This window comes from Rhipicephalus microplus, chromosome 4 (assembly GCF_043290135.1).
Source record: "Rhipicephalus microplus isolate Deutch F79 chromosome 4, USDA_Rmic, whole genome shotgun sequence".
NCBI classification, from domain to species: Eukaryota; Metazoa; Arthropoda; class Arachnida; order Ixodida; family Ixodidae; genus Rhipicephalus; species Rhipicephalus microplus.
Window position 1 is genome coordinate 49,690,011 of NC_134703.1, and position 27,437 is coordinate 49,717,447.

Below are 27,437 nucleotides of genomic sequence, written 5' to 3' on the forward strand. Positions count from 1 at the left end.
GAGCTATTAAACTATGCTCGAGTGACACTCCAGTTTCCTCAGCTAGACCCTTCAGGTGAACTGAGAAGGGCTGCCTCATCGAAGGCCTATTTTGAAAAGAATAGAGCTTGACAAATCATTAATAGTGGAGTATGAGGGGTGAATCTTGTCTGCTTTCACCTTAAGAAAATATACAAAGGATATGTAAGTTCTTTGTAGATGAAGCGATCATTCATTTGACTCAACGTGAAGGCTTTCTACAGGGCTGGTTCGAAGAGCACCCGCAGAAAGGCGGATGCCCATATGGTGCACGGGATACAGCATATTCAAAGGAATTTGAGTCTCAGACTCATAAACACCGACCCCATAATCTAAGCGGGTGCAAATTAGGCTTCTATACAGATTCATGAGACATTGCCTGCCACTACCCCACGTAGTACGTGACAACACATTTATAACATTCATGGCTTTTAAACATTTTGTTTTTAAATACTTGATGTGTGGTACGAAGGTCTACTTGTTGTCCAAGATTAAGTCTAAGAATTTATGCTCCGCATTGACCGACAGACGTTGACCGTTCAGTTCAATGTCAGGTTCTGAGTGCACACCTCTCTTTCGGGAGAACAAGACACACGTGCTTTTTTCTGGCTTCAGCCGGAATCCGTTTTCCTCTGCCCATTTGGAGACCTTGTTTAAACCTAACTTAACCTGCCGCTCACACATTGCGAGGTTGCATGGCCTAAAGCCAAGCTGGACGTCATCGACATATGTGGAATAGAACATGTTGCAGGGGATGGACAGGTGCAAGGAATTCATTTTGATAACAAAAAGTGTACAACTAAGTACACCACCTTGCGGTACTCCCGTTTCTTGCACAAATGTTTAGGAGAGAATACTGCCCACACGGACACGGAATTTCCGATATGACAAGTACCTCTCGATTATGGAAAGCATTCTACCGCGCACACCCAGGTGAGACAAGTCTCTTATAATGCCGAAACGCCATGTTGTGTCGTAAGCCTTCTTGATATCGAGAAACACTGTGAGGAAGTATTGTTTGTGGACGAAAGTGCCTCGGATCTGTGCCTCGATACGCACCAGATGGTCGGTGGTGGATCTACCCTCTCGAAACCCACGCTGGAACTGGTCAAGCAGATTGTTTGTTTCAAGGAAATGTAAAAGTTAGCGGTTTATCTATTTTTCAAAAACTTTACAAAGGCAGCTGGTTAGTGCACTGGGCCTATTATTTGAAATTTAGGAAGGGTCCTTGCCCTGTTTCAAAATAGGGATAACAATAGGCTCTTTCCAGGATGCAGGGATGGTGCCAGAAAGCCAGATAGCATTGTATCAAGAGAGTAAAGTTTTTCGCGTTTCGAGCGGCAGGTTTTTCAACATTTCATACGTGACACGTTCGTAGCCTGGGGCATAAGTACTGCAAGAGTTTAGTGATGTTTGTAGCTCAGCTATGTTGAAAGGTTGGTTGTATGCCTCATGATTTGTGCACTTGTATTCTAGTTTCTGCTTTTTTATCCTTGCTTTATAACTTTGGAAAGCTTCAGTATAGTGTGACGAGCTAGACATTTGCTCGTGGTGTGCACCGAGTTCGCCTGATCTTCCAGGCTGTCACCCTGTGTGTTTACGAGTGGGAGTGAATGTACTTGTCTTCCTGCTACCCTGCGAACCATGTTGCAGGCTTTAGCCTCCTGTGTATATGAGTTTATCTCTGACAAAACCTTGTTCCAGCTTTCTCTTCTGGCCAGCCGACGCGTTCTCCTGCCTTGAGACTTTATTTTCTTGAAAGGTTCATGATTTTCGGCTGTTGGTTAGTTCCGAAGCAACCTCCATGCCGTGTTCTGTTCCTTTCGCGCATTACGACACTCTGTGTTTCACCATGGAACGTGTCGTTTGCCGGGCATTCCAGATGTTTGCTGTATTCACTTGGCTGCTGCGTCAGTTAGAAAAGCTGTGATGTACTGCACAGCTTCATCTATGTTTAACGTACATATGTCTGTCCAACTTAAACGTCAAGTGTTATGGAACTGTTCTCAGTCTGCTTTGTTTATCAGCCATTTGGGAACATGTAGAGGACATTCTAATGTTGCTTGTGAACTCAAAAAAACAGGAAAATGGTCACTTCCATATGGATTATTTATGATTTTCCATTTCAATAGGGGTGGGAGTGAAGGTGATACGATGCTGAGGTCTATAGACAAGTAAGTTTTGTCTGCAACGTTATAGTATGTTGGCTCTTTCCTATTCAACAAACAGGCACCGGAAGAGAAGAGAAATTGTTCAATGGGACGACCTCGTGCATCACAGCGAGAATCGCCCACAGTCCACTATGTGCTTTAAGGTCTCCAAGAAGCAAATAAGGTTCAGGCAGTTCATCTATTAAAGACTTGAATTCACGTCTTTCAAGACGGTGGTGGGGAGGTACGTACAAAGAGCAGGTGGTGACGAGTTTGTTTAAAAGTACCGCTTGAACAGCCACCGCCTCAAGGGATGTCTGGAGTGGTAAATGTGAACACGCTACTCCTCGAATAATGATATTGGCTACGCCACCGGATGACGCCACAGCATCATCTCGGTCCTTTCGGTATATGATGTAAGCACGTAAAAAATTTGTATTGGAGCATTTTAGGTGTGTTTCCTGTACACACAGCATTTGAGGTGAGTGTTTGTATAAAAGCTCTTGGACGTCGTCGAGGTTTTGAAGCATTCTTTTGACGTTCCAATGTATAAATTGTGTTTCCATATTGGAAGTATAGTTGTGCTGTGTGTACAATAAGGGAGTGAATTGTTTAAGCTGAAAGGTCGAGCTCAAGTAACAGGGCTATCATCAGGCCCTGTTATGAGCTTTTTAGTTCTCTTGGCGCGCTCCAAAGAGCCGCGCCGCTCTTTTGGCACCAGGCGTGCCACCGTATTCATTGCCTCCTCGGAGGCACTGGATGCCTGCTCATGCGAGCTGGTTTTTCGAAGCTTGGGCCTCACCTGGCGAGGTGATGCCTTGAGACCCGGGGACCCTGGAGTCTCGGGTCTCTGTTCAATAGTAGGCGGAGTAGACTCAACTACTCCCGCTTTGGGGGCACGCGCCACAGCCAATGGCTCGCTCTGCGCAGGCCGAAAGAGTGGCGAGGGCTGGTGCGATGCTTTCCCCTGGCGCGCCGCATCAGCATATGTGGGGTCATAAAATGGCAAGACTCTTCTTCTTCCTTCTTTAAATGTAATGTTTTCTTTTATCCTTAAAGTGATGATCTCTTTTTCTTTTTTCCAGAAAGAGCTGGAACGTGAGTACGCGGCATGATTAACGCCACAGTTCTCACATTGTGCAGATGCTTCGCAGCTGTCGGACGCATGGCCCATGACTCCACACAGAGCACAAGTTTTCCGACCATGACAGCTTTGCGAGCCGTGGCCATATCTCTGACATTGGAAGCAACGGTGGGGGTTGGGAATATATGGCCTCACGGATGTCTTTGCATACCCAGTTTGAATGGTTTCCAGCAAATTGCTCGAAGCAAAGGTCAGTACTAACTGTTTGGTTGGTATTTCCTTTTGATCTCTTCTTATCCCAATACGCTGTACGTTTGTCTCGTTTTGGCTCTTCCATCCTTCCAGAAGTTCAGCTTCGATCAGGTCAAGCAAATCTGCGCACGGTACTACCCCGCGAGCAGAGTTCAGGGCACTGTGCAGCGTAATACTGATGGGTGTGTCTTCAATCGTTGTGAGGGTGTTCAGTTTTTCGAATTGGTCTTTGTTACGTATCTCAAGGAGTAGATCTCTGCTGGCCATTTTGGTAACCTTGTACACGGTACCGAGAGTTTCGGTTAAGCACCTAGCCACTACGAAGGGGGTACAGTTCTGGCTTGCTTGTTAGTTTTCTCGCAGTGTATAACGTGCAAATGAGGAAAGATTTGTCTTGGCCAGATAAAAAAATTGATATCTTCGGAGCGTACCCGCTTTGAGGAGGCACGATCACTAAGTAAAAGGAATGTTTTATGCATGCTAATTGTATGTTGTTCAGCAGCGTTGGCGGCCACACACCACGGAGCCCAACGAGGGGACGCTGCAAGTTTGCGGATGCTGAAAGCTTGCAGACGTCCCGTACAACTCTGTTATAACCCAATGCACCTAGGCCAAGGTAGGCTATTTGCACAGGGTTAACCCTTCCCGCCGAGAAAATTGGAAGTAAGCAGACGAGAGAAGTCGACAGGAAAGCTAAAAAAGTAACAAAGACGAAGATGCAGGGAGAGAGAAATAGGAAAAAGTGACTGCCGATTTCCCCTGGGTGGGTCAGCCCAGGGGTGCCGTCTACGTGAAGCCGGGGGGCCTTAAAGGTCCAATCACCCTGCGTCGGCTCAACCCTCCGGATCCCCTTTTCCCCTGACATGGCAAAGCCACGCACGGCTAGGCGTGGGAGGCAGCCGAAACCCCCCCCCCCCCCCCGTTTGCTCGGGTCCTTGGTGTCACTACACACCAAATGCGCTTTCACAGGCGCCCCTGCGGGGGATCCCTGCTTCCTGGAGAGGGGCTATTGTTATTTCTATTTTGAAACAGGCCAAAGGTCATTACTCAGTTTCGAGTTATAGGCCCATTGCACTTACAAGCTGCCTTTGTAAACTTTTTGAGAAGATGACAAACCGCCGACTTTTACATTTACTTGAAACACACAATCTGCTCGACCGGTTCGAGTGCGGTTTTCTAGAGGGTAGATCTACCACCGACCATCTGGTGCGCATTCAGGCAGAGATCCGAGACGCTTTCGTCTACAAACAATACTTCCTCTCTGTGTTTCTCGATACCGAGAAGGCATACGACACAACATACTACGCACATTAAGAGACTTGTTTCACCTGGGTGAACGCGGTAGAATGCTTTCCATAATCGAGAGTTACTTGTCCAATCGGACATTCCGTGTCCGAGTTGGCAGTATTCTCTCCCAAACAATTGTCCGAGAAAAACGAGTACCACAAGGTGGTGTACTTAGCTGTACACTTTTTATTATGAAAATGAATTCCTTGCACCAGGCCATCCCCCGCAACATTTTTTATATTACTTATGTCGATGACGTCCAGCTTGGCTTTAAGTCATGCAACCTGGCAATGTGTGAGCGGCAGATTCAGTTAGATTTAAACAAAGTCTTCCAATGGGCAGAAGAAAATGGATTCTGACTGAACCCACAAAAAGCACGTGTGTCTTGTTCTCCCGAAAGAGAGGCATGCACTCAAAACCCAACATTGAGCTTAACTGTCAACGTCTGTCTGTTAATGAGGGGCATAAATTCTTAGGCTTAATTTTGGACAAGTTGACCTTCGTACAGCACATCAAGTATTTAAGATAAAAATGTTTAAAATCCATAAATGTTTTAATAGTGTTGTCACCAACTACGTGGGGTAGTGACAGGCAATGTCTCATGAATCTCTGTAGAAGCCTCATTCGAACCCGCTTAGATTATGGGGGCCGTATTTTATCAGTTTGCGACTCAAAGTGCTTTGAAGGTGCTGGAACCCGTGCACCATTTGAGCATCCGCCTTTTTACGGTTGTTTTTTGCACCAGCCCCGTAGAAAGCCTTTACGTTGAGTCAAATGTGCGGTCGCTTCATCTGCAGAGAACTTACATGTCCTTTGTATATTTCCCTAAGGCGAAAGCAGACAAGAAGCACCCCTTATATTTTACTAGTTATGATTTGTCGAGCTCCATGCTGTCTCAAAACAGGCCTTCGATGAGGCAGCCCTTCTCAGTTCCCCTGAAGGGTCTATCTGAGGAATCTGGAGTGTCACTTGCACACAGTTTCATGGCTCCTGTAGCATACCCGGCACCGTGGCAGTGGCAGACTTTAGAAAGCGATGTCTCTTGCCCAGAAGTTACAAAACATTCGGCTATTGCCCATATCCGAACATATCCTGGAACTTCAACACAAATACACACGTCCTGACTTCTTTACAGGTGCCTCTAAGTCTAACTCCTCTGTATCCTACGCTGCTGTCGGCCCATCCTTTTCGGATGTTGGCCCTCTACATCCAGGCACAAGTATACTCACAGCGGAAGCTTACGCGATACTTGTGGCAGCTAAACACATCAAACAACTACAAATACAAAAAGCAGTAATTTATGTGGATTCCCTCAGTGTGGTAACGGCTCTCCACAATCTTGAAAACAAAAAAAACTCTGTCCTCGTCTCACTTTACTCCACTTTATGCACACTCTACACACTCAAACAATAAGTTGTAGTGTGCTGGGTGCCAGGGCACCGTGAGATTCAAGGCAACGTGATGGCGGATCAGCTTGCTGCATCCGTTCACGAAAGTACTGCCACTACACCCATATCAATCCCGGCCCTTGATCTTTAGCCGTCTCTCAAAGGAAAGGTCAGGGACTACTGACAGAGCAAGGAGGATAGACACACACAAAACAAACTACACCTTATTAAGCCACACCTTGAACATTGGCCGCCAGCATCGAAATCACGTCACACAGAGGTAACACTAACGAAGCTCAGGATAGGACACACATGCACGACACCCTCATATCTTTTGTCCGATGGCGACCCACCATTGTGTGACAGATGTGGTGAAGCACTAACAGTTCTTTACATTTTAATCCAGTACAAACAACTCGACACTCTAAGAGAACACTTTCCATTACCCTACCGACAACATACACCTTTACACGCTGCAATGTTCTTCGGTGGGGAACCACTGTTCACTCATAAATCGGTGCTAGCTTTTTAAGAGATGTCCGCTTTTACCCTGTCATATACTCAGGCATTGCATAGCGCGACCGCTCAAGAGAGGTTGCTGCTGCAGTGGTTCCGTTGAAAAGCACTTGCCTCGTGGCCCTTGGACACAAGGGCTTTGATAAGGCACTTGTGCTGGTGCCAAATATTTTTACACATGTTTTTATTATGAAAACCTTTGTCACCCTTTCTTACTATGCATATCACGTCAGTTGTCAAGATTTTATCACTTATGTTTTTACCCGCATTATCGCGAGGAATTTTAAGGCCTCTATAGAGCCACGCAACATGTCATTGTCCAGATCTCTAGTCATAGAAATGGCGCTCTTTGGCCATCAATTGGCCCTTGCGCCATGAAGCGCCACACATCATCATCATCAACTGTAATGGGTACAAAATGATCTATCAGTATGGGCAATATTTTTAAAGTTTCATCGAGCCCCGCCGCACTGGTATAGTGGCTAAACTACTCGGCTGCTGACCCGCAGGTTGCAGGATCAAGTGCCGGCTGCGGCGGCTGCATTTTCAATGGAGGCGGAAATATTGTAGGCCCGCGTACTCAGACTTGGGTGCACGTTAAAGAGCCCAAGTGGTCGGAATTTATAGAGCCCTGCACAATGGCGTCTCTCATAATCATATAGCAGTTTTCGGACGTTGAACCCCTAAAATCAATCAATCAATTAAAGATCTACCAAAGCAGTAAAGTGTTGCCTTTCGAAAACAGAGCAAGTTCTGTTTAGTGATGATTCAAAATTGCGTCGTCATTAGTAGAGAGGCAACTTTTAACAATTGTGAGCCCAGACAGATAGCTCACGTGACAAACAAAAAGTGGAAACAAAACAAAAAACAGCAAGTGATGCGACAAACTGTTTTGAACAGGAACTTCAAAATGAGCGATGGAGGACCAATCTAACAACACGAGATCAAGCACAGAAACTGATTAATCGATCGATATGTGGGGTTTAACGTCCCAAAATCACCATATGATTATGAGAGACACCGTAGTGGAGGGCTCCGGAAATTTTGACCACCTGGGGTTCCTTAACGTGCACCCAAATCTGAACACACGGGCCTACAACATTTCCGCCTCTATAGGAAATGCAGCTGCCGCAGCCGGGATTTGATCCCGTGAACTGCGGGTGAGCAGCCGAGAGTACCTTCACCACTAGACCATTAAGGCGGGGCCAAGCACGGAAACTGCGTTATTGGCAATGAGCGCGGGTTCTTGATTAACATAGACAAGATTGTTTTCAAGAACATCAAACACTCATCAACGTTGCATGCAGATTCGGGATCGCACGATAAGTGGCTTCCGATCACGCTAGTAATGGTAGTAAGCATTCGTTTGTGGAAACTCTTTTATCGGTAACATGGAACTAGTCGTAGCCGCAAAAAGCGCGAGAAACAAATATTTTCAAAAGTTAATTTCCTGAAACCAGAAACTTGAATGCTTTAACAAAATCTTATTCACATATCTTATGACTCGAAGATAGCAGAAATAGTATGGGACTGCAAAAAGTACACCAAGATTGACACGGATGCGACCTCCAAAGTCCAAACAGGCCTGCAAAAGATGCTCATTAATATTTTTAGACGCGTCAACAATACTGCCAACTGCAGTGCAGCAATGATTCTTCTCTAGTGATCAAAGGCTTACCGAAGATTTACAAAATCGGGATGCCTCTCAAACCCATAGCAGACTTCACTAGGTCACCCCTGTACAGCCTCTAAAATTATCTTCACGGCATCCTGGATCTCCTGCAGGCAAGACTAAACCAACCTCCGCAACACCAATGACTTGTTAAGCACAATAATGGAAGCCTCTTTCTCAGAGAGATAAAAATATCACTACCACCATGGGAGAATGACTGGTTTCGTTTGACGTCTGCTCCCTCTTCACAAGTGTTCATGTCGACTTTCCTGTACAGATACTTGCTTCCCAAGGACACGGCATTGGTGGATCCCACACCGTTCAACGTCACTGAGCTCTGCACTTTGTCCCGGTTCAGCCTGTACAACACTTCTAGCATAAGAATAGATTCTACAGGCAAGTTTCTGGTACCCTAATGGCAGCATCAATTTCAATCACAGCTGCGAACATCACGACGGAATCAATTGAACTCAAGGCCCCGCAAACATTTCAGCCGAGAACTGAAGTCTATCTGAAATATATCGAGGACTGATTCTGCGTGATAAATAGGTAAAACGTCGAACTTTTCCTTAATGATGTCGAGCCCTCCACGAATGAAGTTTTGTTCAAGAAGAGAAAGACGGTTGCCTATTTCGACGCAGTTGTAAAACGTGCTCCCACAGGCCTCGCTTTTGCTGTGTACCGAAAGCCAATCCAGTCAGGTAGATACCTAGACTATTAGTCAGTACATTTGCTAGCACATAAACGCTCAGTTATTCGGTCCTTAGTCCAACGAGCCATTCGTTCCAAAAAAGAAGCCTACAGAAAGAAATCCATATTATCAAAAATGACCTCATCAGTAATGAATGCCCCAGAAGTTTTATTAGAAGAACAAACAGATCAGTAACGCCTGGACAGCAGCAAAACAGCCAAGCCGTGCATAACACAGCGTGTACACACAAGCGCAAAGCGTTTCAGAACGTTTGAGATGTAAGCGAAGCCCTAGCCCGGGTGTTTAAAAATATGGCGTGCAGATCGCACATGTGCCAGCAAAGAACCTTGAAGTTGACATGCGAAGTATATGAAAGATTCTCTCCATCGGCAACGCTATACCGATGTCATGTACAAGAAAGATTCAATGTGCCGATTGTGAATCGTTGTACATTGGCGAAAGTGGCAGTTTGAGCTGACGCCGAGAGGAGCAGAAGAATGACGTCGCCAAGGGCCACACAGTAAAAAATACACTCCCCGAGTACGCTGAGAAAACGGGCCACGATGCAAACTGGCACAACGCACGCATCACGGTTACGGAGAAGAATTTGAAAGACTCAACGTCGAATTACTCATCACTCAGACAACGAGTAAAACAAACAATGTATCATCTGGCTCACTAAACCGCATGTACTCCTGGACTGTGCGTCATGCACTCAATGCTACATAAGAAACTGTTGCTCAGGCGTCATTTCATTGTGCACAAGGCATGCATTAGTATGGATCCCGAAAGGTGATGTTTTTATTTTGACACTGGTCGGTGACTTACTTTTTCGACAACTACGTTAAGTACATTATGTCATCCTAGTGACATTTCTGCCTACCATTGGCTTATAATTGTTATAAAACGAATACCTATAAAAATTTACCAGAATCACAAGTAACATCGATTGTTGAGGACGTAACTTACGGACGCAGGATATCCTCTAAAGCAGTCTTGCGAGAAATAGGAGTAAACATTCGATTGTATAGCGTACAGCTTGTGGAAAATTGTCTATATCCGACCGCACTCCGCTTCTGCGCACCAGCTCTCATGGGTGAACGGTTTGTAGCATCGTGGCGCCTAGTAGCTATACACACGGCACCAAAGGAAAAAAAAAAACTTTCCTACGCGAACCACTTGCAGATAACCCTGGAAGATAAGGTTCCTGCACCGTTGCTCGTAGGTATACGGCGGTGCACTCTTTTCCAATCGATATCTCTCGTGTTTGAAACTGCGCTTCCATGTAGTTTTTCGTTTTTACTTCCCAGTGCTACTTAAGACATCAATCATATGGGAGCATGCAGGCTGGCCGATTAAGGAAGGTGCACGTGGAAGGTTACCTTGCGTTTCCATTTGCTTCTGTGTTATAAGTTCGGGTCATGGTGTATACGCCGTAGCTATACGGCAAAAACAGTGACGTAGCCAGGAGGTAGCACACCGGGTCCGTGCCCCCCCCCCCCCCCCCGTCGAGTCTTTTTTCACCATGGCATACAGTGCCAAATATCCCCCACCCTCCCGAATTCCCAAGGAAGTATCCCTCTAAAAATTTCTTTCTCGAGCCCTGGGCAGAAAGCTTCAGGTATTACACGGAACAAACCAAAGAAAATTACTGTTTTGCCGTTCACTCATCTTTTATTCGTAAATCGCAGCACATGATTGACCGCTTGTGTCTTGTCGATTGAATTTTTTCATAGGTGTCAGAAGCATTTGTGTATGCAAGCCGTAAATTGTGACTTTATAAGGTAAATATGCTAACCGTTGATCGTTACCTATCAAAATAGAAAAAGGCTTTCCTGCTAATCATCATCAGTCCGTAACTAATAATCATAACTACAGCTTTAGTAGTCAATAGTATGTCAGAATGTTGTCTAGGGAGGCGAACGGAGTGAAATAAGACAAAAGGCTCACCAAGGGAAACCTCAATTTAAAAAATTGGCCCCGAATCTGCATGTTACACTGCATATGCCGTCGAAAGACGATAGTCTTGCGTCTGGAGAGAGTGAACAAAACGTTTATTTGATGTTCTGCGCAAGAAAATTGGTGAATGGTATCTGGAGGCGCTGCGTTAGTGCCTCGACCGTGTAGCGGACACGAAGGAGCGCATTGAGTCACGTTACACACGAGTGACGCTTGACAGTTTGAAAACGAAGAAAGGCGTGCGCGCCCGCGGAGAAAGAGGCGCACTTGTCTGGGAGGTGTGTAGAACGGAAAGCGACGTGCAGGTGCCACCACCGTGTTGTCTTAGCAAAGCGTTAGAGCACTTACCTTTTCAAGCATCGCGTTGCACTGTCAGTGCAGCGTGATGAACACTACGGTCCTTAAAATTTACTTGTATGTGCCTTCTCTAGTATAAAGGCACACATACAAAACATCAACATGTTGTTACGGTGCCTCAGATATGCACAATAATTGCTCTTCAGTTGACAATCACACAAATATGTACGCTGAATCTCGAGCAATACTGGTGGGCGCTGCGGATGGAGTTGGCCGTCTGGTGCCGTTTGAGGTATCGGTAAGGACGGACAAACAGACAAATGGGCAAACAAAAAGACAGGCCAAAAATTTTTTTTTGTCGAAGGTCCTCAGGAAAGATCGTCTTTAAAAATACATTTCGGCTTCCGCACAAAAACGCTATCCACAATAACAGGAAACGGCGCAGGGTACTTTCCTTAAGTGCTGTAACATGATGCAGGAATCGTACGTACACTGATTGCGGGGGGGGGGGGGGGGGGGAGTGTTACTATATTTTGTTGATCATGCTCACACTTAAAGAATCCAAGCAAAATTGTTGCAACAGAGTTGCTTAAAAGGGAGAAAGGCAGGCAAGCTGACGAGAATTATAACATCTCACTTGGCAGGCTTGCCACCTCAAACCATGGGGAGGGGCAAAGAACCTTGGAACGAAGGGCGAAAGCACAAGCAGTCTCACGAAAACTGTCAAATAAAAATACGCGGGAACAGTATTATGGCCTATCATACAGATCTGCACCACACAAAAAAAGGCATCAAGCAGGCTTTATAAGGAACAACGCGCAACAACAGTTTCGGTCACAGTATATGCACTGGCTGGCAGTTCCAAGCATTTATCAAGGTGGCCCAACGCGGAATTTTTTTTTTTCACTGGGAACAATACAGGCGTTATCCCGATTGGTTTCATGCCCAGTAGACACCACATTGATGTGCCAAAACATCAACAGCATTTTTCGCGTTAATTGCGTTATTAAAACGTCCAAAACCGCTTGTATCAGACTTCTGCGTTTCACCTACATGTAGACATTTGCAGTTCGCTTAAGAAATTCTATGGACTACTACTGGAAAGTTTTCTACGTACCACTAATTTATATTTGTCTTTTCTCAGATGATGGCTTTCGTGTCGCTACATGTGAAACTTGGATGGCATATACACGCGTTACCTTGGTGACTCATTAAATTAAGCATAGAATACCGGGCAACAAAATTAGCAAGGATGCGCGTATTTCATATTTTAGACAGGAACAGAACACGTGTCCTTTCTGTAAACCTAATGTACAGGCCGTTATCGTCCCGCTTCATAGCGACGTCAAAAAACAGAAGGACGTCCTTCCATTTCTCTTTCATAGAAGCGGTATTGAATCATCAATAAAACTGAGTAGTTCCAAGAGTCGTGGTAAGGAATTTTGATGCGAGACAAAAAAGTAATTCAAATATGGCAAGAAAATATTAAAGTGGAACATCAAATGAAGTCACAGCACTTTTTATTTATGCCCAGATATTATTATTTATGCCTGGGCGTGTCACGCTACAGCTCGTTAGAAATCTTAGTTATACCAACGGGAGACTGGAATCATGTTCCTGCAGAAGACGGGCACCTGCCGTGTAATAAATTTTAAAGAAGATAGCCTTTCTTGGGGTGTTTCAAAGGAAAAATATTAATTTGTCTGTCTGTTTGTCTGTCAAGTGAAACAGCTGAAGTACGCCCACATCATTAGCGCCCACATAGATTGTTCTGGTTTCTGCCTTCATACTTGTGATGTTGTCGAATAAAATCAATCATTGCACATATTTGAAGCACAATATAAACACATCAATGTTCTGTGGAGTGTTTTTTCATACGAGAAAGTAATTCTAAGAACTGTAGCGTTTATTACGCTGCACTGACAATGCGATAATATAGTTACTAGCAACACTATGCACGAAAAGGTGGGTTTTCCGCGCTTTGCCAAATAGATACGGTACTACCACCTACCTTGAAATCTTTGTCTACTTATGTCTACTTCGATACAAGCTTAAACATGCATCCCATGACGTGAAAACTTTAGCCTACACAACTTTTACCAGACCCACATTAAAATACGCCTCCATTATTTGGGACCCTTTCACCAAAACCAATATTATTGTCTTGAAAGAATACAGAGAAAAGCCATGCGATTCATTTTTTCTAAATACAGCCGTGAGGACTCTGTAACGAATCTTATACGTTCTAACGGTTTTCACACACTTCAAATGAGGCGCAAAATATGCCGACTGAAGTTCCTCCATTCTTTGTTATATCATAAATTGTTTATAGACCTCACTCCTTACATAACCCTTTCTGAAACTAAGAAAACCCGTCATTCCCATTCCCTCACACTCTCTCTTTATTTTGCCAGATCTAAACTCTTTAAATATTATTTTTTACCCGCACCATAGAAGAATGGAACCGAATACCTTTTGATCATCTGGACTCGACTGAATCAATACAGAATTACTTATTCACTGTTTCCTAATTAAATTTTATTTAGAGTTGTTTTTTATCGTTACCTGACTTGTTTATGATATTCAATTGTGCTTTGTAGATGTATTTATGTTGTACCATTCCCCTCTTGCATGGGCCACATGGCCTACAGTATATCGTAAATAAAAAAATAAAAAAATCAATAAAGTATGGCCTCCAAGATTGTGCGCGCACGCTACGCGCTCACTCTAACAGAGGCCATGCTTTCGTTTATTCAGATTACCGCCAGATGGTCCTTATGCCTCACGCAGCGCCTCCAGAATCCCACTTACTGTTTTTCTCGATCAAAACATAGAAAGATTAATGTTTTGTTCGCTCTCTAGAACACTATTGTTGTTCGACGTCATTAGCAGTGAAACATGCTGATACGGGGCCATTTTTTCAATGTATTCCGTGCAATCATAACCAAGCAAATAATCGGTCCACATGTTAAAACAAGGAGATCAACAAATACCCTGTTATAAAAATAGAACAAACACCAGAAAGAAATAATGTTAATGAGCTAATTTAAATGCGTTTCTTGTTTTCGGAGGCTTTATCTTTTTCAAGCAAATTTTTCATTTCCGCCGACCTTTGCGTTTTTCTTTCTGCTACGCACCTCGCGTAACGTAGCATAAATCATATCTTTGTGTTCTTAAACGTTCGACGGCTCTTTGAAATGTGACCGTGCTCGTGGGCTACTTCTAGGTCACATTGTTCTGCACTGAAACAACCGCGCGACGCTGTTACAGAAGCGGACGCTTCATGGGTCACGTGTTTCGTTTGCTTCATTCCTGCGTTTAGAATGACAACATTTTCGATTATTTAGTTACATTTCTTAGCTTCTTCAGAAGAGCTACTGGAAAAGAACAAAGCTCCGGGACGCTTCAGCTACGCCTAAAGCCTGGTTGCCACCCTCTCGCGCCGTCGTTGCACTCGCGTGTCGGGCTTCACTTATTCAGTGTATATCTCAACCTTGCATCGAAGAATGTAATGTCTCCGGACGTAACATCGGGCATATGAAGTGAAGTTGCCAAATATTCACTGAGCCATATTTTATTCTGCGAATAGGCGAAGTAACCACTATGCGTCCGTATAAGAAAAGGCGCAAAGCTACGCACTTCGTTGATGCTGAAGGTGACGATGCCGAGCGGTTATTCGCTGAACCTTTGTGATTGGTGGGCCTATAGACCACTTACTTCTCGCGAATTTCGCATAGCGAGACGCCTGGTGCAATTATACACTGCTTCGAATAATATTTTACGTGTTAGAACATCTTAAACACATAAAATATTAGTTGGTAGAAAACCTAACTTTTACATAAAAAACCTGGGTTCCAATTCCTCCCGGTCTTCATTTTTATTAATTATTTAGTTTCATTCTTATTGGTTGTGCTCGAGCACCTAATGACGCCTACACTGGCATTTCTGCGAAACAAGCTCTTTGACATTATCGCCTTAAAAATATGATATAAGTGCAGTGTAAGTGCTGTGTATCCGAGATTTGTGTATATCCAGCAGTGTAATAAAGAGCTGTGTGCCTGTGTTCTTCATCTGAGCTACCCTCATAGCTGTCACTCAATAGATATTCATAGGTCTTGCGGTTGGAAGAGCGCAGTTGTATCTTTCCTATTTTGAATGTGCGTTGTTGTAACATAGTCTTTGAGAAAATCGGAGAACAAGTAAGAGTGTCATATGGTTAAAGCCTTCACAACTTCGGTAAATTTAGACATGCCATAAGGGTACTATTGCATTTTACGCCCCACAGGAGCTTCCAGCCTATTCTAAACACCACACATGCTATGGGTTCACCACATTGGAAATAAAACGATCAGCGCACATGTAATTGTGAATTCCACCAGGAAAGGCTGCAAGACTGTCGACATTGCATGCACAAACTAACCATTGCGTTGTCACGAAAGACTGCAAATGGCAGACTAAGTGGCTCTAGTCGTTTTGACAAGGGCTACTATTCGCGCCACTGGGTGTCTCTTTCAGTTGGCAACAAGAAGTGGTAAGGATATGATTCAATAGCTGGCACCGAGGAAGTTCAATATTCAACGCTGCAGTTTTTTTTTTATTGAAGTTGAATATAAGGGTACTATGTCAATATTGTCGTCATTAGCGGCACTCTACTTTTTTTGAGGTATTGCCTATGTAAACATTTTACGCACAGATATTTCGCAAATATGAAGACGTAGGCATTTACACCAAACTATGGCTTTCCTACGCACGCCCACGCTGGCGGTACAAGCTGATTCTTAAACGGACGTATGCATGAGTTCATCATACATATAAGAAATTATAACAGTGTGAATAGAGAGGGAGAATACGCCGAGAGTCACACAGACACAGCGCTGAAGACCGTGTCTACCTTTGCGTTCCTCCTTTTTGCGTGGTTAAAACGTGTGATACATCTCTTTTCTTTTCGGACCTCAGACTAGGCCTATGCAGGCATATCATCTAAGACAGCGTTTCCGCGATTGTACGACACTGCAGCTGTTAGTCCGCGTTTGTGGTGTCTTGACTTATCGTGCCGTGTTTACATGCCGTCTCTTTTAGAATGTCCAACTCCTAACGAAATTAGGGCACAGGCTTCTGTCTGTTCGACCATAACATTTTTGAATGCCGAAATACCTGCCAGGTATTTCTAAATGTGATACAAGCAAATTTTAGTTAGTAAAAATACGTTGGCTACTTTGGCGATAGATAGGACCCGCATGTGCGATCAAGTACCGATACAAATCAAGACCATGGTGACTGCCACTTTCAGTGTAACATTTTTGTCGTTGTTTGTATTAGATGATATATTTTACCAGTGACAATTAGTCAATATACGCTACATACTTCCAACATGATTCATATAACTTTATGTGTGGCGACAGATACTTTTGAGGCAGTTTCAGTGATGGAAGTGACGCTCCTAAGTGCAACATATGTTACTAATTGCTCCGAACCTGCTTGAAAAGGCGTTGGGCAACTGAAAACAATAAAGTTAATCCACGTGACCATTTAGCGAGCCTTAATAAAAACGAAAACAAGCTGTATACTAGAATAAATACAATATGTCACATATACACATATTATATATATATATATATATATATATATATATATATATATATATATATATATATAAGGAAAGAAGTGTATACATAAGGGCTCGTTTTTCTGTGTTTTGACACATATAATAATGAGATCTAATAGACAGTATTGCTAAGGAATGTTTAGGGGAAGTTTGTAGAACAAATAGAATGTCAATAATAAGAAAGAAAAGTGGGCGAAAAAATAACCAGCCGTGACCAGGAATCGAACCTACGGCCTTCGAATAACGCGCTCGATGCTCTAACCATTGAGCTATCACAGCGACCTTCCCTCACCCCACTTTTTTGGGTTTATGTGTGAATTTAGAAGTAGGAGTGTCAGTCAGCGTCATCTATAAGCCAAGCGGCGAGTGTGAAACACCCTTTTATGCGCATGTGTGGCGTCACGTAGCACGTGAACTTATTACGAGCGCGCAGCTGACCAATAGTCCCTCGTATACAACCTAATGACACCAAGTCGGCCAGTACGAGACCCTCGTTAATGAATAAAGGAAAGAAGTGTATACCTAAGGGCTCGTTTTTCCGTGTTTTTTCCGTGGATTTGGGTATCTGTGGACGTCGCATTCCCGAGCACGTGTTACATCGCGCAATGGAATTCGCAAAGCCCATAGAGTTTTGTCTTTTCCTTTCTGCGCACGTTCAGCTCCCAAGCTTGGCCCTTGGCGGGCTCCTTCGGGTACTTGAAAAACAACACTTGACTTTCCAGGCTTCGTACGCTTTGGCACCCCACAACACTACACGGGCGACGCAGCGGCATTTTATTTCAACCGCTGCAAGTCACTTCGTTCGAATGACAAGTTGAGCAAAGCTGGGACAGCTCAATTGCCCATGCAGCTAACCATGGAGCGAAATCGTCCTTCGGCATGCAGACGCGTACACATCAATCCTCTCTGTATACGTCAGGGCTGGTGAGCGCGCTAGTGTTGCTAGACTCTCATTGATTGATTGATTGATTGATTGATTGATTGATATGAGGGGTTTAACGTCTCAAGACCACCATATGATTATGAGAGACGCCGTAGTTGAGGGCTCCAGAAATTTCGACCTCCTGGGGTTCTTTAACGTGCACCCAAAACTGAGCACACGGGCCTACAACATTTCCGCCTCCATCGGAAATGCAGCCGCCGCATGCAACCTGGATTCGAACTCGCGACCTGCGGGTCAGCAGCCGAGTACCTTAGCCACGAGACCACCGCGGCGGGGCAAGCTGCCAGACTCTGAAGCCGCTCACTCGTTTGTAAAGAAAATTCAATTATACAATAATGGCTGGACCGAATGCGCTAGAAATTTCGCTAGCCTGTTTGTGAACGTACAAGAATTAACCCCCACGTCACAGATTATGGTTGAATATTAGATGTCCTGACCCTTTTAACAAATTATACAGACAGCAATAAATATCGCAACGTTCCGCTGGGAGTACCAGTCATATGTTTTTGTTATAGTTAAGTTCTTGCATGATGCTTTACTGCTCTCATTTCGTAATATTAAATGCAGAATTCTAGATTCATAACTTCCCACAGGAAATACAACTTCTAATGCCCGAATCGTGTAACCTATAACGTAGTGGCGCCTTCATTTACAAAATGAAGTCTCGCCGCAGTGGTCTAGTGGCTAAGGTACTCGGAATCCCGGCTGCGGCGGCTGCATTTCTGATGGAGGCGGAATTGTTGTAGGCCCGCGTGCTCAGATTTCGGTTCACGTTAAAGAACCTCGAGGCGGTCAAAATTTCCGGAGCCCTCCACTACGGCGTCTTTCATAATCATATGGTGCTTTTGGGACGTTAAATCCCACATATCAATCAGTCAATCAATCAATCAATCAATCATGCAAGCAAGCAATCAATCAATTAATCAATCAATCATTTACAAAGTCAATAAACGACACATTTGATCTTCCACGCATAATACTACAAACCAGGCGAATGCGAGAAACCAACATTACACTGCGCCAAATGGCTTGTGTTGGAAACCAGCAGCGTATATTGTTTTGTACATGCTTTATGATTAAATTACTAGCAAACTTGCATGTAGTTCAGTCAATAAAGGCTCTACAAAACAATTCTATCATGCAGATTGATTATTTAACACCAGTAAGGCAGGAATTATGCCGAATATTCAGCATGCGCATGTATGCGCTATGTGAATGCACTAGAATTCTTTACACTTTACAGCGGCGTCTTTTTTTTTACAGGCCTTATACGAACTGATCCGTGTAATGTCATCATAGCCCATGCACTCACATTTACTGTGAAGCATGATAAATAAGGAGTAAATAAACCTATTCTGTAAAATGTGATGTGCTGCTTATCGGAAATGAAAAGCACTTGGGAAAAAAGTTAACAAGACCTCTACATTCATTAAAAGAAATTATTTTCTAATTTTCGTACGTAACTTAATTTTCTCTCCTAATAGAGGGCCAGGAAAAAAATGAAAAAGGAACAACAAAATTTTTAGCAGGACATAATCGGACGCAACGTGCACTCACCGTTCACACCGCGAAGACGCGCCTTCACAAAACAAGTGCGCAGTTGGAAACTGAGTGGTCGTCTGCGCTGCGCCTGGGTCCACCACAATTTTCTGATTGCGGTCACGGAAGTACATGTTACTTCTAATTGGTGCCATAAACGCGCATTCGTTATCTGCCCTTGCAGCTCATTCTTGGTCGAAGCGAAGACACACAAAAGCCGAGATGTGGGTCAGAAACGGCCGTCAACTGCGTAATGAAACAATTTCCAAGTTTTGGGAGAGGGTCACATCTACAGTCATGGAAGGTCGCTATTGAACCACTGCCACTTTTTAGTGTCGTTGCATATCGATGTCGCGCTCGAAGAGGATATAACGTATATAGGCCAAGTCAAGTTAATGACAAACACTCGGTGCTATCCTGCCACAAAAAGGGAGATGCATGTCCGGGTTTTGCTTGACGCGCACGTTGGAAAAGTCATGATGTTGAGCGAGAGCAGGTACTCGTAGAGTACCTAATGCCACGCTTACAGTGCTAATAAGCCCCTCTTGTTGAACGCGTAGAGTACGGCGGAAAGGAAACCTCTCCATACAGCTTATGTTTTCTTTTTAAACAATTCAACAATTATCACAGCGTTATAACAGTGAGGCTTCTCTTGTTCTCGAACACGAAGTCTAGTTTGAGACGGAAATGCTCTAAAGGCTGTACATATGAAAGAGAACCAGCAGATAATTAAATGAAGTGCACAGACGCTGATTGCTCTGTTTCAAGAATGTCGTAGTAATTGTGACACGGGTATCACGACACTTCATCAGACGACATTTACCGCCGGCAGGGACGAAACCAGCAACTTTCCGATTAAGCTTCCAATTCTCTTGCCAATCGTGCTGTGGTGGCGGTCGCCCCTCGTCCGCCTATCGGGTAATCACGCGCGTGCACAAATGAGAGTGTTAGACTGCAGCGCTCGTAGTGATGACGACGTGTGTTCAACAATTGACAGGTGGCATCGCGCGGCGCGGTTACGTGGTAACACGTGGACACCAAACCAATAAGCCCTATACCTAAAGGCACCACTTCTGGCTCGACGAGACCCTCGCTATGAAAATAAAGAAAGCAAAAGAATTTCAAGGGCTCGTGTCTTCGTTTGATACAAGCTATACGAGAACGAAGTAGTATGCGTGGGCTTCAATATTTGCTGGCTCTCATTGGTTGTGTCCATCAAAGAAACGAGCCCTCCAAGCTTTTTTTTTTTCAATTATTCCAAAGCGAAGGCTTCGTTCCAGGAGGCTTGATGTCTTCAGGCAGTATGCGAGGGCTTATTGGTCAGCTCTCCGCTCGCCAAAGATTTTACGTGCTTTTTGAGGCGATACAGAAAACGAAAAAGTGAAAAAGTATTCCCCACTCGCCATCAAGGCTACGATTGGCGCTGACTTGCACTTCCAGGTTTGCATGTACATAAATGTTCGATAAGTGGACGGGGAGACTGCAGCCGCCGTAGTTATCAATATCATCAGAAGCGTAATCTGAAGACAGGTCCGGTCCCTGCCAGCGCCGAGTTGCCTTTTCGTGCACATTACTTTCCCTGCATCTGTATCGGAATTGCTACAATGCAAATAAAACAGCTAAAATCCCGTCGTGTATCTTTTCATTGGCTTCATTATCTGCTGATTGTCATTAAAGAGACACTAAACAGAAACAATGACTTGGTGTACATTGACTAAATGCATGCTGAGAACTCTTATGCCTTATGTTTCACTATAATAAGTTTCTTCATTGGTGAAAAACTCACATATACACACCGTAAAATGCTTCTTTTCTCATGAAACAATTAAAATGCACACCTATAACAGCATACGTGCGTTGTGCGTCCTGTAATATTGCAAGTGATTTCTTTACATGTACTACTGCCCCCCAGTATAACCTACACTGCACGAGGGTGTGGCCAAGCGTACAGTTGGGTTGTGTAATGTTAGCGTTCGCGGTACATTTGAAAGTTATCGGGAGAGAGTTAGGCTGTTCTGCGAACACACGTAACTCCTAGGTGCTTGCTTTCGCCCCTGCACTTCTTTGATTAGAAAAAAACTTTGCCCTTTCTTTTAGCTTGCTCATTCTATCGCTACTAAAAAAAACGAGCGTAAACTTCGTGCAAGAATAGATAGGCAACTGTTTTTTTTTACTTTAATGAGGTGCTTTCAGTTTGCTTCATGGTTTAGACAAACGAGAGTACCGGCGAAGTCGTGGGCTGTGCAATATTTTCAGTAAATGTTTACCAGAACTGCACTACCAATTCCTAAGGCGTCGCCGTTGATGCCACTTCGGTGATCGCTAGCAGTATTTTTTAATGGGTGCGGCAGTTGTTACCTTGCTTGTTTACAACAACTACGCTTATTAAAATACACTATAAAAAAAGGGGGGAGCGAGAATGGAGAAACGGGCTCCGTTTCTCCTTTGGCGCAGTGAATTTCTTCGTTTCGGGCGCTTCACCCGTCGCGCCCTCTCGCGGCAAGGACCAAAAGAGCAACGTTCCTCCTACAGTGTTCTAGTTTCTCCTCATCCACGGGGTGATGCCCGCGCGCATGCGCATGCCGAGCCTAGCCAGCCACGACCAGTCGCGAGCATTTCCTTTTACCTAAGATTGGTGCAAGTATTGCAGGAGTGACGTTTTTTTTTTATTCCTCTACAGTAAAAGCCTCTCTTTCTTTTTATCGCCAGGCACTCGCAAGATGCTCCGCACACCTCCGTGTGTGTCTCTCGTGCTGTTTATACTACAAATTTGTCACGAATACAAGGAGCTCTGCTTCCCTAAACAGTCTTGCTTTATCGATTACCTTAGCCTGTGCACAAATAATGGATTTTTTTGGTTTCGACATACTCGGTAAGCATACGCGTTCTTAGTTTCGCACGGCATCAGTAGCAGTTATCAATTCAACGAGGTGCATAAAAAAGCATCACAGCTAATTTTTCAACATTCCAGAAAACCAGATACCACTGTACAATCCATACGTGAAAGCACGATCATATCAAATCACTCAATCAAAGATGTCACGGTAGGATTTCAGCAGGTGTCTGATATCAGCTGTCTGTGCTGGAAGAAGGTCAGGGGCAATCATCCTGTCGATGGTGGCATCCGCTGCGCTCTTCGATGAGGAGAATGGGGCAGATGACGAAGAAGATTCGGCAAAGAACGCTGAAATGGCAGCATCTATAGAAGAAACTTTTGCCAAAGCCATACCATCTGCGATAACTTGAGCGCACCAGCTGAAGTTTAGGATCGGAAGAGATGCTGAATTTCCCGTGACTGTCAAAAGTGTGTGAGGCACGGCAACAATTTTGGCCAGCAGAAAGTCAGCAATAGGTGTCAACATGCAGGCACCGTCGCAAACAGGAGGGACATATCTCAGGTTCACGTAGGTAACGGCTTGAGGTGCTAGGCGGACGTGATCTACAGAACACAGACGAGGTTGAGCTGGTGTTGGGTCATCATGGTAACACGGTAAATCAAGTTGAAGCATGCCTGTTCCACAATCAATAAAGGCAGAGTGGGCGGATAAAAAGTCCAAGGCGAGGATAAGTTCATGGGAACATTTCTCGACCACAGCAAATAACACTGTCGTGAAGCGACCGGCAACACTTATACGCGCGGAGCACATTCCAAGCACGGGAAATGTGCCACCGTCGGCGACCTGGATGAGCGGTACTGTGGGTGGCGTTAAAACTTTCCTAAGGCGGCAACGAAGTTGTGCATTCATCACTGCTATGTAAGCTCCTGTGTCCACAAGTGCAACAATGGGTGTGTCATCTAGTTCAACGTCAATAAGGTTGCGTCGAGTCGGCAGCATGGTCAGATAATTTGGCAGGCAAGTGGTCGATGCAGCATCAGCTCCGGGAGCTGCATCATCTAGTTTCCCCGCGGCAGGTGGTCAGTCGGTGGCGTTGGTCGGCGAAATTGGGGCGAGCGAAACGACGGGCGACGGGAAAGCGGTGAACGGCACTGGTGAGCATGCGGAGATGGCGAACGACAACGATATGGCGAGATAGAAGGAACGTCTTCACTGGTAACCTGAGGTGATTCCCGATAAAGTTGAAAGCGTTCGTGATCCCTCTCTGGGCGATGGGTGTACCCACAGGATGCCTGATGCCAATACCACCGAGTGTTACGATGGCGGGCGACTTGTCCGATACGGCGGCAGTTGAAAAAAATCTGAAGATCGTCAGCAGTCCTTCACTCGGCTGGATTGCGAGGGCGCACCGCAAGGTTTTAGCTTTGGGCATACGAAACAGGGGGTCGACGACGGTCAATCGGCTGAGAGGGAGCTGTATTGCACTTGGAGGCCAGTCCTGCATGGGAAAGCTCTTGTCGCACAATGGCGTGTACCAGTGGCACCATCTGAGGGCTAGAGTCGCAAGCATAGGAGCACGTGGACGCAGGAGACAGAGCTTCACGTTCACGTCTGAGCTCGTTATATCGTGTTGTACCGCGCACCTCCACCAAATGTCACGGGGGTGAGAGAATGAATGAAATAAATATATTTGCAAAATATACAGGGAGACCCGGAGGCAGCTGCGGCCAAGATGGAGGTAGAACAGCAAGAACAACACGAGCGCAATCACATTCATTGCCTTCGTCGTCTACCTGATGTTCTCTCGGTGCTGATGTCGTGTAACACTGTCTTTCGAAATGCATCCTGTTTTCCACTTTTCGAAATGAACACTCACATTGCGTCCTTCTTGTTTGGGTGTTTTGCAAACATGAGAACCCATGAGAATGACAAGGCTATACTACTACAGTAATAAAACAAAGCCATTGCTGATGAGCACAATCTTCTTGTATCTTCATATCTGTGCAAATAAACTATTGGTGTATACAAATAGTGTCAGTTTGTGTAGTATACCATCATAAATTTTTCGCAGTCCGATCCTCTTCATTGTAATTCAAGATTTAATGGTTTCATTTTGTTCTGCGAAGTATACCACCAGGTTTAAAAATATATTACACAAACAAACATGCCTGTGTGCTTTTATTGAATTTAGGGTGCTTGAACTGTGAAGGCACAGCACCCTCCTGCAGAAAACGTTTCTGCAGACCACCCCTGAAGTCGTCTGGCCTGAATTGTGCGGAACAAAGTGTGTTATGGCTTGCAGGCCTAAACTCTGGCTGTTGCATAGCATCAAGCCATTTCTGCAGGAGTGGTGGGTTTTTCTGGAGGGAATGTGCATGGGTAGTTAAAGAAAACACCCGACTGCAACTACAGTGAAAAAAAAAATGGCAGCATATCCACGGAGTGAATGATGGAGAGTGGGGCGAAGCATTCGTCCGTCCATGCGTCCGTCTGTGTGACCGTCCATGCGTCTGTTTGTGCGCCCTCCCTGCGTTCTTTCATGCATCCGCCCCTGCGTCCGTTCATGCGTCCATCCATGCATCTGTTTGTGTGTCCGTTCGTTCATCTATTCAACACTCCAAGTCCCACCATCTCGCATCTTTTTATCATATATTCCCCATATAGAAGCACCGCCATCCAGCGGACATTCCAAGGACTAAACGAGAGGTGGCACACGCACACTTTCTTACGGCCTGCGCTTTGGGTCCACTTCCCACCTTTAACCACCTCGAGTTCATGGTATATTCTAGTTCACTGTATTCATGGCACTGCGACCAAACGCTCGCTAAACCTTTCGAAAACCAAGGAGGTTACGCCCAGCGAGTATAACGTAGCAACCTTTCCCTGTCAGATAGGGCTCAATTTACATGCCAATGGCTGCTAATGAAAAATGAGAGACAGGAGAATTCGGCTTTTACTTTCTTACGGCTTGCGCTTCGTATCTACTTCTCATTTTTAACCACCTTGAGTTCATTCATGGTATATACAAGTTCATTGTATTCATGGCACTGCGGCTCAACGCTCGCTAAACCTTTCTAAAGCTAAGGAGGTTACACCTAGCGAGTATAATGTAGCATCCCTTTCTTGTCCGATAGTGCTCAATGTACATGCCAATGGCTGCTAATGGGGATCGCAGCGTGCGCGTTGACTAAAAGCCGAATGCTCATGTCTCTCATTCCCCATTAGCAGCCATTGGCATGTACATTGAGCACTATTTTTTATTGGTAAACAACGCACAGAAGAAATCTCTCACTGGCACCACCATGGAGGTCAAGTGTTATACCTATTTCGGGTATGTGCCACTGGTGGTTACATACGAGAGACGCCCAGGCCACGCCATAAGGAGCTTCGCCCCTAATTAACAATTTTGTACACTACGAATATGCTGTCTTCTGGGTAGTTTTTTTCTCTTTAAAACTTCAGCGGTTGACTTGAGAGGCTTTATAAGTATTGTTTTCATTTCCTGTGCAACATTTAATTGTCTAGAAGCACGCTTATGTGAAGGTTATTTATTGCATAACTTCATTCTCAATAACATCAAGGCACTGGCATAGCCAAGTGGGGGTTAAGGCGCTACAACTCTCCCACGAATGTTTTTCAGTTTTGCTTGTGTATATTAACATGCACACACATTAACACACACCCAAACATATATAGCGTAAGGTTGAATCCCACTCGAGGAGAAATTCTGGCTACGCCCCTGCAGCACATAATTCCCTATTCACTACGTAATGAAATAACTAGAACAGCGTTGAAGTAACGCGCAAACGGCTGGCGAAAAACGCTTCTGCTTCAACTCCGTGTCTGGTTGCTTGGCTCCGTTTTCTTTCTTATACCTCGGTCAGGCAGCGTAATTAAACGTTCCTTCACCGCTTACCTGTGGTGTGACAAGTCTTTTCTCCCGGGTTTGTACTCTTCTGAGCAGTACAGGTGAGCGCAACGCCACGACACCGTGACGGTAGTTCAAATACAGGCACTTAACGCGGGTGAACAATAGGGCAGACGACAGTTACACAAGTTTTTTTTTTTTTGCACAAGCTAAGTCATGTTGTACCCGAAGTAGAGTTTTGCTTTTGACACTGGTTAATAAAATACGAAAACAGTAGTAGTTAGAAGCCTCATTCTTAAACTCTAAAAACTATTCTCAATGTACTGCTGAATTTGAAAGCGAAACCAACCGCTGCGCTCTAGCGCAGTCCCGCTACTTCATGCTTATGTTATGCCTCGATTTGAAGTTTTCTGTCAACGTAACATTTTAATGCAGATTTTATAATAAACTGTACAAGTATTTTATGTTCGCAATATTTCTATTTAAACTCACAGTTGAAATCGCATTCACGCTTTTAGCCAAGCCTCGCTCAACTCCAGCCAGCGGAAGCTGACACATATACCATCCTTCCCAGCGCTCCAACATCACCCCTTAAGAAAATTTCATAAACGATGGCACCACACTTCTCTCTAGGTATTATTGAGAAACAAATGATGGTTACAACATAAAAATGGCCGCATAGCCTTCATTTTCCATGCCTCCGCGCTACAAAAGAAGCAGTTCCCAAAGAAGGGCAATAACTTTCCGCATACAACCAATATCTGGCAATCCTTCATTGATATTGAGATAAAGAAACCAAAGCCCGATAAGAAAGCTTGTGAGGGCATGGAATTAAGCGTCATCTTAGCGATATATCCGTTGTTTAAATCACAGGTACTATCATGCTCATCTCGGAGTCTACGAAAAAGCAATGTACATTCCTGGAGCACAAAGTTTTTGTACAAAACCTATAGTGATACTAAAACAAACGTTGCCATAGCTAAAGTGGAGTTTAAAAGAAAAGAATTTTTCTTTAGCGCTTCAAAAAAAAAAAACCGACACAGTGGCACAAATCAAATTTCATAAGGGCGTTTGCAATTTTCAAGTTGCCCCGCCGCGGTGGTCTACCGGCTAAGGTACTCGGCTGCTGACCTGCAGGTTGCGGGTTCGAAACCCGGCTGCGGCGGCGGCATTTCCGATAGAAGCGGAAATGTTGTAGGCTCGTGTGCTCAGATTTGGGTGCATGTTAAAGAACTCCAGGTTGTCGAAATTTCCGCAGCCCTCCACTACAGCGTCTCTCATATTCATATGGTGGCTTTGGGACGTTAAACCCTACATATCCATCTAGCCAA

General features: G+C 44.6%; 1 protein-coding gene across 11 annotated transcripts in view; it reads right to left on the reverse strand.

Annotated features, from left to right (window-relative positions):
• LOC119160838 (organic cation transporter protein-like) overlaps window positions 1–19,528 on the reverse strand; it is a 156,514-nt gene extending 136,986 nt beyond the window's left edge. For 9 of the 11 annotated variants that reach the window (XR_012894892.1, XM_075892737.1, XM_075892736.1 and 6 more), the window contains exon 1: window positions 10,028–10,186. The gene's annotated coding sequence lies outside the window, so the exon portion shown is untranslated. Of the gene's footprint in view, window positions 1–10,027; window positions 10,187–11,951; window positions 11,972–19,419 lie in introns of those variants that run through there. The other 2 variants (XM_075892733.1, XM_075892734.1) reach the window with 2 other exon arrangements.
• Between the last annotated feature and the right edge of the window lie 7,909 nt (window positions 19,529–27,437).